This window comes from Pleurodeles waltl, chromosome 9 (genome assembly GCF_031143425.1).
Source record: "Pleurodeles waltl isolate 20211129_DDA chromosome 9, aPleWal1.hap1.20221129, whole genome shotgun sequence".
Lineage (NCBI taxonomy): Eukaryota > Metazoa > Chordata > Amphibia > Caudata > Salamandridae > Pleurodeles > Pleurodeles waltl.
The window spans coordinates 135,411,048-135,427,047 of NC_090448.1; positions in this window are offsets into that span (position 1 = coordinate 135,411,048).

The following is a 16,000-nucleotide window of genomic DNA, read 5'->3' on the forward strand; positions in this document are numbered from 1 at the left end:
GAGTCTGTCTAGGTGTGAGAGGGAGAGTGACAGTGTCTGCCTGGATGCAAGGATGAGTGTGAGACTGTCTGTGTAGGTGTGAGAGTGCTTGTTACAGTATATGCCTGGATGTCAGACTGAGTCTGAGAGTAGCTGTCTGGGTACGAGGGTGAGTGTCAGAGTGTGTCTCTGGGTTTGACATTACATGTGAAAGTCTCTATATTAGTGTGATACTCAGCATGAGAGTCTCTCTCTGAGTTTGAGAGGGAGTGTGATTCGATGCGAGGGTGGGTGTGAAAGTGTCCCTCTGACTGTGAGAGTGAGTGTGAGAGTCTCTGTGTACATGTGACAGTGGATGTAACAGCATCTCTGTAGGTGTGAGAGTGTCAAGGTGTCTGCTTGCATGTCAGACTGGGTGTGAGAGTGTCTCCCTGCGTGTAATACTGAATGTGAGAGTGTCTCTATTAGAATTTACTTCTTTTTTATTTACCATTTTCCGAGCTCCGAGGATCCAACCGGAGATTCACACTGGGGCCGCGCAGGGCCCCTGGGGTGGATCTGCAGATCTTGCAAAATGCCCCCAAAAATCATTTTCTACATTTTAAAGGCCTTATTTGTCCCATCACCACAACTTTATCACCCCCATGTGGCCAGGGAACCTATACCCTTAACACATCAACTCAACTGCCCCCCATATTTCAGCCTGGGAACCGCTTACCAACAAATGAAAATGACATCTGCAACATTTCTCTCAGGTCGCGGGCAGCCAATCAGATTATTCCTGTGGTGCGTGAATCACAGATCCGTGTCCCTATAGATCTATATTTTTTTACCTTAAATGTTTCCAAAACTACTTAAAGGATTCCCACCAAATCACAAAAAGTGTGATCTGTGGAACAGAATCTAGCTTCATGCCTAATGTGGTGTACTTCCGTTCAGTGGTTCGGGCTGTAGGCGTGTCTAAAAGTCCTATGGAAAAATTAATCGGGAAAACACGATTTGGGACACCCCCTTTTTCTCGGCTCCCGCTTGACAGATCACCCTGAAACTTTCAAGATAAAAGCTGAACTTCGCAAAGTATAAGATTTCACAATTTCGTGAAGATTCGTCAAGCGGCGCCAAAGGCAAAACAAAAAACGCTCCTTCTATATCTACCTACTGGCGATATATATATATATATTTATTAACAATCTTGTTGTATTGTTGCATTGTGTGTATATATTTATCTATATATATATATACACACTTAGATATATACACAGACACACACATACACGCACATATAAATAAATATGTAAATATTTCTATAATCTATATATATATATATATATATATATATATATATATATATATATATATATAAAATACAACAAGATTCTCAATATATTTTTTATTTCAACAATATATTATATGCAGCGTCTATGTTGATATAAAATACTATGCAAAGCCTTCAGTTGGATTCTACAGAAATGAGTCTCCTACCTCTGGTCAGGCTCTGCAGTAATGGTAAAAAAACAAGTTGTGCACAAACTTCAGCTGCAGGAGGTGGCTGCAGTGTCCCATCTTAGCTGATTTTATCTAGGCCCTTCTGCTAACTTTGCCTTCTGCCTGGCACTGCACTCAGCACCATGGCCTCAGCTGCAGTGCATGACATTCAGATGTGTGGAATCGGGTGTGAATACAGTGCTGGCATTCAACCAGGCCTTGCACCCACCTACCGTGCAACCAACCACACTGAGTACAGTTTTTCACCATGTACAGTGGGCATTTAATGCAGGGGTTTGCCTTCTGCCATGATCAGTGACATAAATATTAGGACAGCTTTTCCAAGTAACATGATGCTTGACAGTGGGTACTACAATGCTTACAGAAAGGTTAGAAGTAAGTGTGTATGGTGAGGGTGGGGGTGGGGGTGGGGGTGTTGCGTGTGTGTCACTCTCTTTTTCCTCCCACCCTCCACTGTGTGCTAGGTGCAGTACTCACTGTGGTCGTTGCCGCCGCCTTTGATATCCGTCATGTATGAGGAGGTAGACCAGCATGGGCAGGACCTGCAGCTCGGGCTCCATGGCATCCTGGTTCTTCGTTTGTGTCGAGAGGTGAGTGGTTTCCCTTCCAAGTCCTGTTTCCGCCGTGCTTTTGATGGCGTTGGTATCGCCCCGGAAAAGCTGGTGGATTGGCGGGTTGTGATATGGTGGGCGGTACATTGTCTTCCGCCTGGCTGTTGGCAGTGACCGCTGCGGTGTTTGTTGCTACCGCCGTGGCGGTCGGAGTGTTAAGGTGGCTGTCTATGTTGGCGGTTTCCGCCGTGGTCGTGATCCCATTTTTTTACCGCCGGTCTGTTGGCGATGGCGGTGTTGTCGATGCTTTATCACCGACCGCCAGGGTTGTAATGAGGGCCTAAATGTCAAAGGGAAGAGCTATTCAAAGATTCTTCCATCTAGATTAGCCAGAGTTATAGATAGGCAGCACAGGTTCATCCCCCGTACGTAGTTGATATTGCTGCAGTTCAAGATACCCCCTGGGCTTGATTTTATTGGATGCTGAGAAAGCATTTGATCGCATGGCATGGCAGTTTCTATGGGCAGTGATGGAACATAAAGGTTTCAGGGAAGGATTTATAAGGGCCATTGGGACATTATGTAAGAATCCAGTGGCCAGGCTACGCATCACAGGTTTGGAGTCAGGAGAGATATGTGTTGCGAGAGGAACAAGACAGGGGTATCCTTGCTCACCCCTGCTTTTAGCTCTCTATATTGACCCCCTTATTGCTAAGTTAGAACAAAATTCAGATATAAAGCCTGTAATCCAGTATTCTACATGTTAAAAAGTATTTACATATGCTGATGATGTGGCGTGGTCTTCCCTGATCCGGGGGTGGCTGTAACTGAAATTAAGAGCCTCGCTAAACAGTTTGGGGTGTAGTCAGGGTATAAATGAAATGCTACTAAGACACACATCATTTGCACAGACAGTGTGGGCTTTAGAGATCAGCGGGTCATTCCTGAAGCAGTCTATTTGGGGATAAGAATCACAGCTACTATTGATCAACTAGCAGAGGTTAACATGACTCCTATACTGGATAAGTGAGGTGGGAACTTGATAGACTAAATCACCTACATCTTTCTTTAGTAGGCAGGAGCAATGTGATTAAGATGTCTGTACTGCCAAAGGTACTTTACATATTTTGGGCCATCCCTCCAGAGATTGGTAAGGTGTGGCTCAGGAAGTTGGAGTTGTTACGTCTTAGCTTTATATGGGGCTATAAGAAACCAAGGAGAGCTGCTAAATGTATGATCTTGCCAAGGGAGCGTAGGGGATGGCCAGTCCCAAACTTTACTTTGTATTATTGGGCTTGTATGCTGCAACACGTGGCTATATTGGTAACCGGAGACACCAGTGGGCTAATTACGGCAGAGGCCCCAACTATCTATGAAATGTTGCTAGGGGAAGAATCAAGGGCTAGTATTTTAAGGCTTCTGGAACTCAGCTATTATTAAAAAAAAAGTTTTAAGGTTCTGAAGACTACGCATAAAGTATGGAGTCAGTTGAGACGGCAGTTGGCTCTTGGGAAGGTCAATTAATACACACCTACCTTTGCATTTAATGTATTACCCTGTATCTTTCAAGGTTCTGTGGTGATGAAGTGGAGGCAGAAAGGTCTTTCACTGATAGGACATCTTTATCAAGATGCTCAAGTCCGATCCTTTTTAGAAGTGCAGGAACTGTATGACCTACTGAAAGTTGCAAATTCAAGATTTTGTCTTTAAGAATAGCAAAAGGTTACAGGATGCGCTCAAGATTCCGCTCATCGAGTCAGTTCAGCTCAAGCAGAAGATTGGCTGCATTTATGGTTTGTTGCTGCAGATGCTGGAGGACGATCTAGAAACACAGAATATTAAGTGGGGTGCTAGACTCGGCAAGGATAAGGTGGTGACTCAGAGCTCACTGGAGCTTTGTGATAGGGTGTTACTGACTGCTAGCCTGCGGAGCCAACACTTTAAGACTATCTTCGATTTATACCATACTCCGACAAAGCTGGTTAAATGGGGAGGGGATGCTGAGGGCAGATGTAGATGTTGTGGTACAGGAATGGCTGATACTGTCCACATGTTTTTTGCCTTTTCCAAGGTTGATCCCTTTAGGTAGTCCTTTGCAGAGTTTCTAAGTAATGTGCTCGGACAACAATTACAGTTAGATGACCAAATGCTGCTTCTAGGGTTGATGGACATTACAAAGGGATTCATGGTAGGAAGCACAGATGCCCACCATTGCAATGGTGGTGGCACGTCTATGTATTGCCACTGACTGGGTTAAAGCCAAATTACCTGTCTTCCACATCTATGAACTGGCAAAAATCAATACAAATATTTTTTTTAAAGGAGGAGTGAGTGACATGATGACAAGTTGACGAACATGTCTTAAATCAGCCCAAGCAAGCACCTGTCTAGCTCACACTGGAACAGACTCCTGGCAGTATCATTCCCTTGAATTCTACTACCCTCTTACGTTCTCATCTTCCTACATCCTTCCTGTCAGGCTGGCACCATGTACCACTACTATTACGAGTTTGTTTTGCCCTTGCCTGTAAGGATTGTTTTTGTGCAGGGAGATGTCCCTTCAATCAAGGGTGTTGTGCCATGTATGTATTTATGTATGTGTGTGTGTGTGTGTGTGTGTGTGTGTGTGTGTGTATATCAAAACTTTTACTTAAACATCACCAATTTCACTTATCTTACCTGTGATCATGCAAACATTAGAATTTGTAGAAAATTAAAATATAATTTAGTCACTGAACCCCACAACCTCGATACCCAGCAGGTTGAGCAGGTCCTATTCCCAGTGAAGGACATCTGCTCAATGGTGCATCAGCTGCTGCTGGATGCGGATGATTCTGGTGCTGCGTCAACAGACCACTGCACTCGCCCCCACAGCAGCTGACGCTCCCGCAGGACATAGCCCTTGCCAGGCCTGCCACCTGCTGCTAACATGTGGAGGAGATAGCTTTGCACCCATAAAATTAGAGCTGCCACTTCTGCCTCACTAAAGATGGGGCAGGACCACCCCTTGCCCTTCTGCATCACCCACATGAGGTACGGGTGGTGCCTCTGTTGCCTGCTTCTGCCATAGATAGAGTAGAGAGAGTGAGTGACTAGAGGAGGAAGGAAGAAACTAAGGAAGGAGTGTGACCCGAGCAAAAAACAAGAGTAGGACAGACAGAAAAGACCAGGAAAGGAATAAGGATTAAATAAAACACAAAGTTGACAAAACATAAAATAAACGCAAACTAAACACAGGGATTATGCCACAATATAAGCCAAAGTGAGTCATTATGAGTGTGGTTGGCAGAACTGTCATGGATGCGCAGGTTCCACCGCCAAATTACAACCCTGGCAGTTAGACCACCAGGGAACCACCGGCTCTGCTAGGATAATTTTTCCCGGTGGCCTGGTGGTGCCAGATATTGTAATCTGAAGCGCTGCCCTGCAGATTACGGCCTTGTTCTCCACCAGCCTTTTCATGGTGGTAACAATGGCATGAAAAGGCTGCCAGAGAACAGGTGCAGAGGACCACAGGAGGGCCCTGCTCTACCCATGCACTTGGCGTGGGAAGTATGAGGCCTCCCTGCCCAGCACCCTCACAATGTTCACTGTCTGCTACAAAATTACAACATTACATTTACACCCCGTTACCCCCTGGAAGAACGCAAGGACAAAAGAAATTGAGTTCAATCAGTGATATTTTGAAATATGCAGATATACATAACGAATAGAAAAACAGTATATACAGATATTTACAATATGTACAGAAGGCAGTACACTGTCCTTAGCAAATGTCCGTGGCCCACTGGGCTAAAAATCATGGGCGAAGCACACACTTGACTCCTGCCTCCAAATGGAGAGAACACTGCAGGGGCATCAGGTCATAAACACACAGGCACCTCAAGGGGAAGGGGGGGCACCTCAGCCAGAAGATGGTACTACGCCACTGCTCTTGGGGGGGGGGAGTACATGCCCACAGTGATGTCCTAGGGAGTGCAAAGCCACAGTCTCTCAAGTCTCTCAAGTGGGTACTTTGCCCACTGCTTGCTCCTGGGGAGTGCAAAGCCACAGTCTCTCAAGTGGGTGGTTTGCCCACTGCTTGGTCCTGGGGAGTGGAAAGCCACAGTCTCTCTAGGTGGATGCCTTCTTCCACTGGTTCTGGAGGGGGCAGTGTGCCCGGTGTGCTTCATCCTGCCAAGTATAGGGATAGTGGATTCTTTTCTCCACTGGTTCTGGAGGGGGCATTGTGCTCAGTCTGCTTCATCCTGCCAAGGATAGGGATAGTGGATGCATTTCTCCACTGGTTCTGGAGGGGGCCTTGTGCCCAGTAATGCTGCACGGGGGGTGTGGCAGTTCACATTCCCTCACCTGGGTGTCTGAGGCACGAGATTTGCAGGGAACAGGTAGCATGATACTCCATGGAGGCAGGACCAAAGTCCATCCTGCTGCTAATGCTGCAAACTGGTGGTAGTGCCGGTGCTGGTGGGGGTGCTTCAAGTGGTGGTGGGAGGCTCCAGGCCGTCTCCTGCAGCCTCGGACGGGTGCTTACTGGGGATGCTGCTGCTGACAGTTGTTGTGGCAGCGGCGGTGCAGGTTGCGGTGCAGGTGGCGGTGCCTGCGGCGGGGCTTGCCACGGTGCAGGTCTCGGGGCTGTCGGTTCTGATGGTGGGCAGTCCTTCACCTGAAGCCTCCGAGGCCTGAAGTGGCTTGCCTTGAGTTTTCTTCCCCTTCCTCACCTTGGCAGATTCTGCTGGGACCTTGGTACTGGCAGCTTGAGTTTTGGAGGAGGCCTTGCTGGGTGGGTCATGCTCCTTGGCTGTGCTGCGTGCTGGCCCCTTCTTCACCTTGGCAGGTGGCAGAATGGGTTGGTCCTTTGCAGGTGTCGGTGGCACACTGGCTGCCCTGACGGGTGCCCCCTTTGATCCTCTGGGACTTGCAGGTACCACAGCATCTGAGGTGCTGGCCTGGGACCTGGACACACTGGCCCGAGGGGAAGGACGGCGGGGGAGGCGTAGGGAAGAGGTCAATGTTTGCCAGGAAAAGTTTTTTAGACACCCTGGGATGGGAAGATGTAGAGGGCTTGGGAGTGGAGGAAGAGGGAGTGGTTGTAGGAGGTGTACGAAGGTGCATGGGATGGATGCTGTTGTGAGGTGGAAGGCTGTTGGGTGGGTGGGTGGTTGGGTGCTTGCTTTGTGTACTTTGCAAAGAGGGGTCACAGACACACTGGGTGAGGACACAGGGGATGTGTGCATGGTTGTGGGGATGGTGACTGCTCATGAGGGCTGTATTGTGATGGGCGTGCTGGTGATGGAGGTAGTGGATGAAGATGTAGTGCATGCAGGTATGAGTGTAGATGCTACTGGGAGCGAGGTGGACGGGGAGAAGAGGGGGATAAGGTGGAGGCAGTGGATGTTGGTGTGTTTGAATGGTGCTTGTGTGAGTGCCTGTGAGATGAAGTGTGGTGCTTATGTTTGCCTGAGCCACTTTTGTATGGTGATTTGGGTTCATGCTGGTCTGAAGGTGTGCTTGGGATAGGCTGAGGTTGAGGGGATTGGGTCCGGGTAGTGGAAGTTGGAGGGGGAGGCTGGATACAGGCACAATGGCTGCCATCAGTGCTGAGGCCAAAGCCTGAAATGCTCTCTGTTGGGCTGCCATGCCAGAGTGAATGCCCTCCAGGTATGCATTTGTTTGTTGCAAATGCCTCTCGACAGCCGGGATGGCATTCAGAATGGTTGACTTCCCAACACTGAGGGCTCTCAGGAGGTCAATAGACTCCTCACTGAGGGCAGCAGGGCTGACTGGGGCAGGGCCTGAGGTACCTGGGGCGAAGGAGATGCCCACCCTCCTGGGTGAGCGGGCACGGGAAACACGCTGAGGGGCTGTAGGGGGGGGGCGGTGCTGGTAGGTAGGGTGCAGCTGTACCTGTTGTTGGGGTGGGCACAGAGGTGTCCATCGGAGGAAGAGTCGCTGTCAGTGGTCTCCCCTCCTGTCCCCGTCGTGGAGCTCCCCTCGCCGTCCGTTCCACTGGTGCCTTCACCCTCAGTGGATTCAGCCTCCAGGCCCATGTGGGATGCAGCTCCCTCCGTCACCGATGCCTCTGCTCCTCCCCCAGATGATGCTAATGCACACAAGGACAGGGTGACAAAACAAAAAGAGGGGGGAAGAGACAGAGGATACACTTGGTCAATGCCAGCAACACCACTACCGTTGGCATACACAACACACAGGGAGCAGCCCTATGCACTAGGCCATGCCCAACCATTTACTGAGACAGTCACCAGCCCATGGGGTACAATGCCTAACGCCAGCATCTGCACACCTGAAACCCACAGGACCCTGCCCATTAGTAGATGGCCACTTACACCATTGGGGTAGGAGTGTGCCAGAGCCTGCCCACATCCCCCACCCAGCTACCTCCTAAAGCGTACAAAGTCCGCTTTAAGAATCTGTAGTCAACCCCTTGTGGCTGCTGTGATGCCCTCAAGCGCCCATCCAACTCCGGATAGGCCACCGCCAGGATGTGAAACATCGTGGGGGGTCATGGTGTGACGGGCACTCCTTCCAAGTTAGGAGCCCAGCCCCAGATGGGCCTCTGCTGTTTTCTTGGTCCCGCGGCGCAGGTCCTCCCATCTCTTGCGGCAGTGGGTGCTCCTCCTGGGATAGACCCCCAGGGTCCGCACCTCCTTGGCCATGGCATGCCAAATACCCTTTTTCTGATGGGCGCTGACCTGGAGGGAAAAGACAGCAGAAAAGGAAATTACTCACCCGTCCGGACCGTCATACTCATTGCCCACCAGTTCCCACCCATGCCCTGATGCACATACATTGAGCACCTCTCATGCAGCACTCAGGCCAGGACGTCTCAGCACCCCCTAACATGTGGCTTACATCCACACCACTCCAAACATTCATGGCCCACGCATCATGCTCACAGTGTACTCACCAGTTTGTCTGGAGGACCGTAGAGTAATGTATACTTGGGTAGGACCCCATCCACCAGTTTCTCCAACTCCTCCGCAGTGAAGACAGGGGCCCTTTCCCCAGACACATGAGCTATTGTCGCTTCCAGACACAGATCACAGCAGCACTTGAGTGAATAGTTTGAAAATGGCGGTGACGTCCACGGCAGTGCATACCATCGCCACCGGCGTACATCACCATTGGCTCCTGGAACCCCTAGGGCCCAATAATAACCAATGCAAAGTTGCGTGGCCGTCATCGACCGCCTACCGCAAAGGCGCACAACGCAAGCGCACTTGCCTCATTTCCACTTGTCCCTCATCACAGGTCAGGCAGCCACCATTTCAGGGGGGCACAGGGCATGGCACCTAACTGCGTCACATTAGAGATTGGCACATTAACTGACTCTCGACTTCACATACTGCTTCTGTAAAGTAAATTCAGCAACATCAGTGCAATATATCTGGAAATATGACCCTCTGTTCACCGTTCTCTTCCATAGGCTACAACCGCTCAGGCAGATTATGAAATGGCGGCATCCTCCGGTGTACAGACCCCTGGTGGACCTTGCGACAATGGAGGCCAAACACATTTTCATCACATATAGACTTGATTGTGCCACAATCCAAGAACTGTGTGCCCAATTGGAGCCAGACCTAGTGTCAGCCATCCGCCAACCCACAGGTATGCCCTATATTTGCAGGTGACTCTGGTTACCCAACCTCTCATGGCTGCTGACCCCAGTGAGGAATGCCAGGACAAGGGCAGGAGAACGTTACAATGAGGCACATGGGCGTACAAGGAGGATATTGAGAGAACCTTCGGCCTCCTGAAGGCCAGGTTCCGGTGCCTCCAACAGACATGTGGCTCCCGGTACTACTCACCCAAGAAGGTGTGCCAGATCATCGTTGCATGTGTAATGTTGCATAACCTGGCCTTGAGACCCCAGGTGCCTTTATTGTAGGAGGATGTGCCTGGAGATGGTCTTGTGGCAGCGGTGGAGCCTGTAGACCATGAGGAAGAGGAGGCAGAGGAAGAAGATGTTGACAACAGAACAAATATAATACAGCAGTACTTCCAGTGACTCACAGGTAAGACACTGTAACTTCACTTAACATTTCAGTAATCTGTTGGACATTGTACAAGGCAGCCTCTTACCCTATGTCTATGGCCACTGACTGTTCCCTTTAGATTCTCTATTTTCAGATCCCTGTGCCCCATTCTGGCTCCTGCTATATGTACTGCTGCCCATCAAAGATCATCATGTAGTATATTTCACTGTACATATATGTTGCAAATCTTTGAGAATGTTGTACTAGTACATACGAGATCCATTACACTGACTCCAGTATGGTATTTGTTTCAAGGGTGTTTATTTATGTGCCAATAAGTATAGGGGTCTGTGCAAGGGGCTGGGGTGATGGTGGAGGAATGCCCAGTTAGAATCCAGTCTCTTGGTATCACAGGTGCATTGTCCAAGGGGGCATAGGAAGGGGACCAATGGCAGTTCAAGGTGGACTGGGTACCAGAGTGGGACAGAAGGGTGACAATCAGGAGAGTCCTATTTCCTGGCTGTGGTCTTGACAACGTTCTCTGTATTCTGCTTGGATCGCAGGGACCGTTTGTGGGCTGGTTCTCCTTCTGCAGGGAGTGGGGTGCTGGTGGCCTGTTGTTCCTGTGGCGGGCCTCCTGTCCACTAGCACCGGCGGAGGTGGAAGGCTGTTCCTCAGTTTGGCTAGTGTCAGGCGCCCTTTCTTGTGCCACTGCCTCCCTCATGGTCTTGCCCATGTCAGCCAGCACCCCTGCAATGGTGACCAGGATGGTGTAGATTTTTGTTAGGTCCTCCCTGATCCCTAGGTACTGTCCCTCCTGCAGCCACTAGGTCTCCTGCAACTTAGCCAGTACCTGGCGCATGGTCTCCTGGGAATGGTGGTATGCTTCCAGGATGTTGGAGAGTGCCTTGTGGAGAGCAGGTTCCCTGGGCCTATCCTCCCCCTGTGCACAGCAGTCCTCCCAGCTTCCCTGTTGTCCTGTGCCTCTGTCCCCTGAACCGTGTGCCCACTGCCACTGAACCCAGGTCCCTGATCGTCCTGTGTTTGTGGGGTTGCCTGGGGTCCCTGTAGTGGTGGACACACTGCTGATTGATGTGTCCTGGGGACAGTGACATGGGCCCGCTGGGTGGGTACTGTGCTGGAGTTTCCTGAGGGGGGCAGCTCTGTGGTGGGTTGAGACAGTGGCAGGGGAACCAACTGTCAGAGGCCCTTGATGGGCCAGGTTGGTCATTCTGATCCAGGCGTACAGAGCTGCTGTTGTCACTGTGGGCCTCTTCAGGGGGGGACTGGATGTAGCTGACGTTGAGTAGGGGTCCTGTTGGGATACAAGTGCATTGTTAATGTATCTGCGTGTGCCATCTTGTACATGTGTGTGTTTCCCTGTATGATTGTGCTTTCCCTGTTAGCTTGGCCTTATGTGGGTGGTGAATCTGTTGGCTGGGTGAGTCTCCCTACTGGGCATGCTTTGGTGATGGGTGTCCATTCAGGTCTGTGATGGGTGTCCATGCATTGGTGTTGCATTCAGGGCTTGGTATTGGGATGGGTGGGTTGTGATGGTGGGGTTTATGTGAGGTGATGGAGTGATGGGAGTGAGGGTAAGGGTGGGGGCATGTGATGGCATGAAGGTAGAGTGGGGGATGTAGTAGTAAAGATTTGACTTACCCGAGTCCAGTCCTCCTGTTACTCCTTCGAGGCCCTCAGGATGCATTATTGCCAAGACTTGCTCCTCCCATGTTGTTAGTTGTGAGGGAGGAGGTGGGGGCCCACCGCCCGTCCTCTGTACTGCAATCTGGTGTCTTGCAACAACGGAATGCACCTTTCCCCGTAGGTCATTCCACCTCTTCCTGATGTCATCCCTAGTTCTGGGTGCTGTCCCACAGTGTTGACCCTGTCCACGATCCTCCGCCATAGCTCCATCTTCCTTGCAATGGATGTCTGCTGCACCTGTGATCAGAATAGCCGTGGCTCTACCCGGATGATTTCCTCCACCATGACCCTTAGCTCCACCTCAGAAAACCTGGGGTGTCATTGGGGTGCCATGGATGTGGTATGAGTGATATGTGTGAGGATATGTGGGGTGATGTGTGGGGTGATGTGTTGTGGTGTATGCTGTGATGTGTGTGAATGGGGTATGGGTAAGGGTGTTCTGTGCCTCTGATTGAGTGGGTGCTCCTTGCTTGTCTCTCTCTGCTTGCTATCTTTCTTTTGCTGTAAGGGGTTGTGGGCATTGTGGGTGTGTGTTTTATAGTGTTGTGTGGGTGTGGTGTGTGTATGTGTGTCAGGTGTGTGTATTTTGAATTGTCCAATGTGGTGTAGTTTTGGAAGTGTGTGTGTATTTTGAGCGCGGCGATGTGTACCGCCAATGTTTTACCGCAATTGAAAGACCGCTGCGGTGATTCATGGGTCGTGATACTGTAGGCGTAATCCTGTTGGCGTAACGGTGTGGATTCTGGTACCGCCAGTTTATCACGGACCTTTGATCTGGCGGACTTGTGTGGGTGTCTGTATTGAGGCGGAATTCTATGTGTGGGTCATAATACCCATGGCGGATTACCGCCGCAGTCACAGTATGTTGGCGGCCGTCAGCACGGCAGTAGGCAGCATTTACCACCTGGGTTGTAATGAGGGCCTTAATATGGATATAGGCCTATAGGAGGCCTATAGACCAGGAGACCGGAGCCTCACCCTGCTGTGCTGATCAAATAGTTGGAGCATATTTTGTTGTACCTCCGAAAGAAAGGTTTTATAAAATTCCAGTGGTAGAGTATCAGGCAGCTGCTTTCTCCACCACCAGTGAGTCTGTTGCCACTGAGACCTCTTCAGTTGTGATTGGAGAGTCCAACCAACCCGATCTTTCTCAGATACCTTATCACTGTCTGTCCCTGGGGATACTCCCCAACCCAGCCGCTAGTCGGTCTATTTCCTCTGAATAGAGTGCCTGATAGTACTCTTGAAAGGTCCTAATAATACCTGGCAGATCTTCTGCTACATTGCCCCTGGAGTCCTTGATTGCTTGTATCAGACCGCTTGCCTCCTTCTGTCCGTAATGCATGTAGCCTGCCGGTGGACTCCCCATTTTCATAACATTGTGTCCAAGCAAAGATCATTGTTTGGAATGCATCAATGATTCAAAATGTTATGGTTTGAGGTTTGGGATTATGAAACAAGAGATAGGCTCTCTGATTGAAAAAGTACGATGGTGTGCCTGTAAAAATATGTGTAGGTACAGAGAACCACCAATCATTGTTTTTTTTTAATCTTCTTTCCTAACTACCTAACGGAAAGAGGGCATCTTCTGTTCCGGGTACCACCAGCGCCATGGTGGGTGTGACCACGACCACCAGCACCACGGCCACTTGTAATGCTGTCCCCTGTAAGTCATTTTTATCCCCCACTACTAAGATTATGGCCGTGTGCATACTTACTATTTTTTACATGTTGGATGTTTGTGACCCCACATTTCCCTGTGTTTTTCTATATTTCCTGTATCCATAGCTGACTTTCTCCTGTCTGCACCATTTGTCTGCTCTTTTGTCTTAAGCTTCCCCTTGCCCCTGTTTTAGAATACCATGTCTTGTTATTGTGTAGTATCAAGAGGGGAAAAGATTTTTGGTAACCAAAAGAAGATTGCACAGCCAGGCCCAAGTAATACTCTAGTCACCAAACATGTTGGTTGTTTTCTTGATCAAATAAACAGCCAAAAAGTACAGGCCAGAGACCGAGTGGTCATCATGGTCATGGTCCCACAATGTTGTGTTATACTAGCAGTTTCCATGACAGTGTAGCATGGCAGGAACGAGATACCACATCCACAACCAATGGCATTTGTCTTTTGCATTCCCTTCTACCCCTTATCAATCGTAGAATCATGGCCTAGCCTTACTATATGCCCTTCCCTTATTCATAAATCCTCCTAATTCCGATTATGTATTGTTACGCAATGGCTATCTGGTTCTTAAAATATTGTCAAGCAATAAATAACACAAAACTCCCAAATTGATTTTGTTTGATAGAAAAAGCTATTGATAGATAGCTAACCTAACTGTAGTAAAATATTGCTGTTGTATCTTGTGCAAGATAAATACTTAGGTGTCTATCTGGTATCTAAAATGGGTGCATTATGGGTTTCACCAGGCGCAGAGAGCACCTCCAGCAATGCCGTCAAAGCTGGAATGTCAATGGTTGGAGAGACAACCGATGGAGAGGGAGCTGCCCTGTGGTGGCAGGACAAGTGGTAAGTCACTTTGCTTTCTAATTGACAGTGTACTTTACTGATTAAGTGAGGCAGATATCCCGTCCATCACCTCCAGAGTCCATTCTCTGCTGTTAGCATCTCACCACCTAAAACTGCAGCGTGGTGTAATCTCTGGTGCTGCAGTGAGTGTAGGTAGTGATTGAATTCATGTATGATGGCCGCAGCACAGCAGCATGACAGAACTAAGGCCCTCATTACAACCCTGGCAGTCGGTGGAGAAGTGGCAGTAATACCGCCAACAGGCCGGTGGTAAAAAAAATGAAATTACCGCCATGCTAAACCGCCACTTCTCCACTCTGACCGCCAGGGTGGTAACGACCTCTGGGCTGGAGACTTCGGTCTCCAGCCCGGCGGCCGTCCCTACACCGCCGGTAGTATCACGACCCCGCATACCGCCATGGATTTCGTGGGGTTCAGTACTGCCATGAAATCCATGGCGGTAGGCACTATCAGTGCCAGGGAATTCCTTCCCTGGCACTGATAGGGGTCTATCCCACTCCCCCTTTCCAGAATCCTCCCCCCACACCCACGACCCCCCTACCATCCCCCAAAGGTGGCAGGACCCCCCTCCCCAACCCCCAATTGACACACACACACCCCACCCCCCTACACGCACACTCACACACCAACTACACAAACACGCTGACATACACGCACACTTACACACAGACATATGTGCACACATTTCCCATACACAAAACACCCCCCTGCATGCACACACGCACTCACACACCCCCTCTACACACTCACACCCCCCCCCTAACGGACGATCACCTTACCTGGTCCGGTGATCCTCCGGGAGGGAATGGGATCCATGGGGGCTGCTCCGCCTCCAGCTCCCCGTCACCAGAACACCACCACACCTGGGTTGGGATTCGGTGGGCGGCGTTCTGATGACGTGGCGGTGGAGGTGGAGCAGCCTCCACTTCACCGCCGACCGCCAGTATGGCTGCTGGCGGCTCTCCATCCGGAAAAGGGCGGAGAGCTGCCAGCAGTCATAATATGCTGTGCGGAAAAACGCCTGCACTGGCGGTCTTCAGCATGGTGGTACCTCAGCGGTCTTCTAAAAAGACCGCTGAGGTCCAAATGAGGGCCAAAGTCTTCAATGCACAAACAGGTGTTTTTTCCCAGTGTACACTCAGTCACCTACTAGTGCTTCACTTCATCATTCTGTCTCTGTGTCCCAGCCTACCTAAAAAAGTTAATTCTATCTTAGCATATGATGTCTGTGCCACATTTCTCTGCCCAAGAGAAGTTATTTTTCAAGACGGATTGATTGAAATATTTTCCTCCCCGATCACTGTGACTTTGAAGTTCTTCTTCACATTGATTGATGGTAGGAAAACTATTTGAACCAACAATCCGTAGTACATGATAATTTATTGACACCCAACCAACCATTTCATAGCTAAACCTCTATGTGGCCCAATACCTATAACATACCTCCCTGTCGACTAACTGTCCCCGCTTCCAAATTAAGTTATTTCTTGACACTAATCTGCGTTGGTGGCCTCGGGGTAATATGGGAATAAGGGCCTGATTTAGATTTTGCCTGCGATATGGCAGATGGGATATCCTACCAAGTATGTCCCATCTGAAAGACTATCATCCTAAGCCTATAACCTAAGTTTAGACTTAAGATAGTAGAATGGAGGAGGGTGCCTGGAGAATAACAGGGCCCTTGGAACTACAAATTCACATAACATGCTACAGCT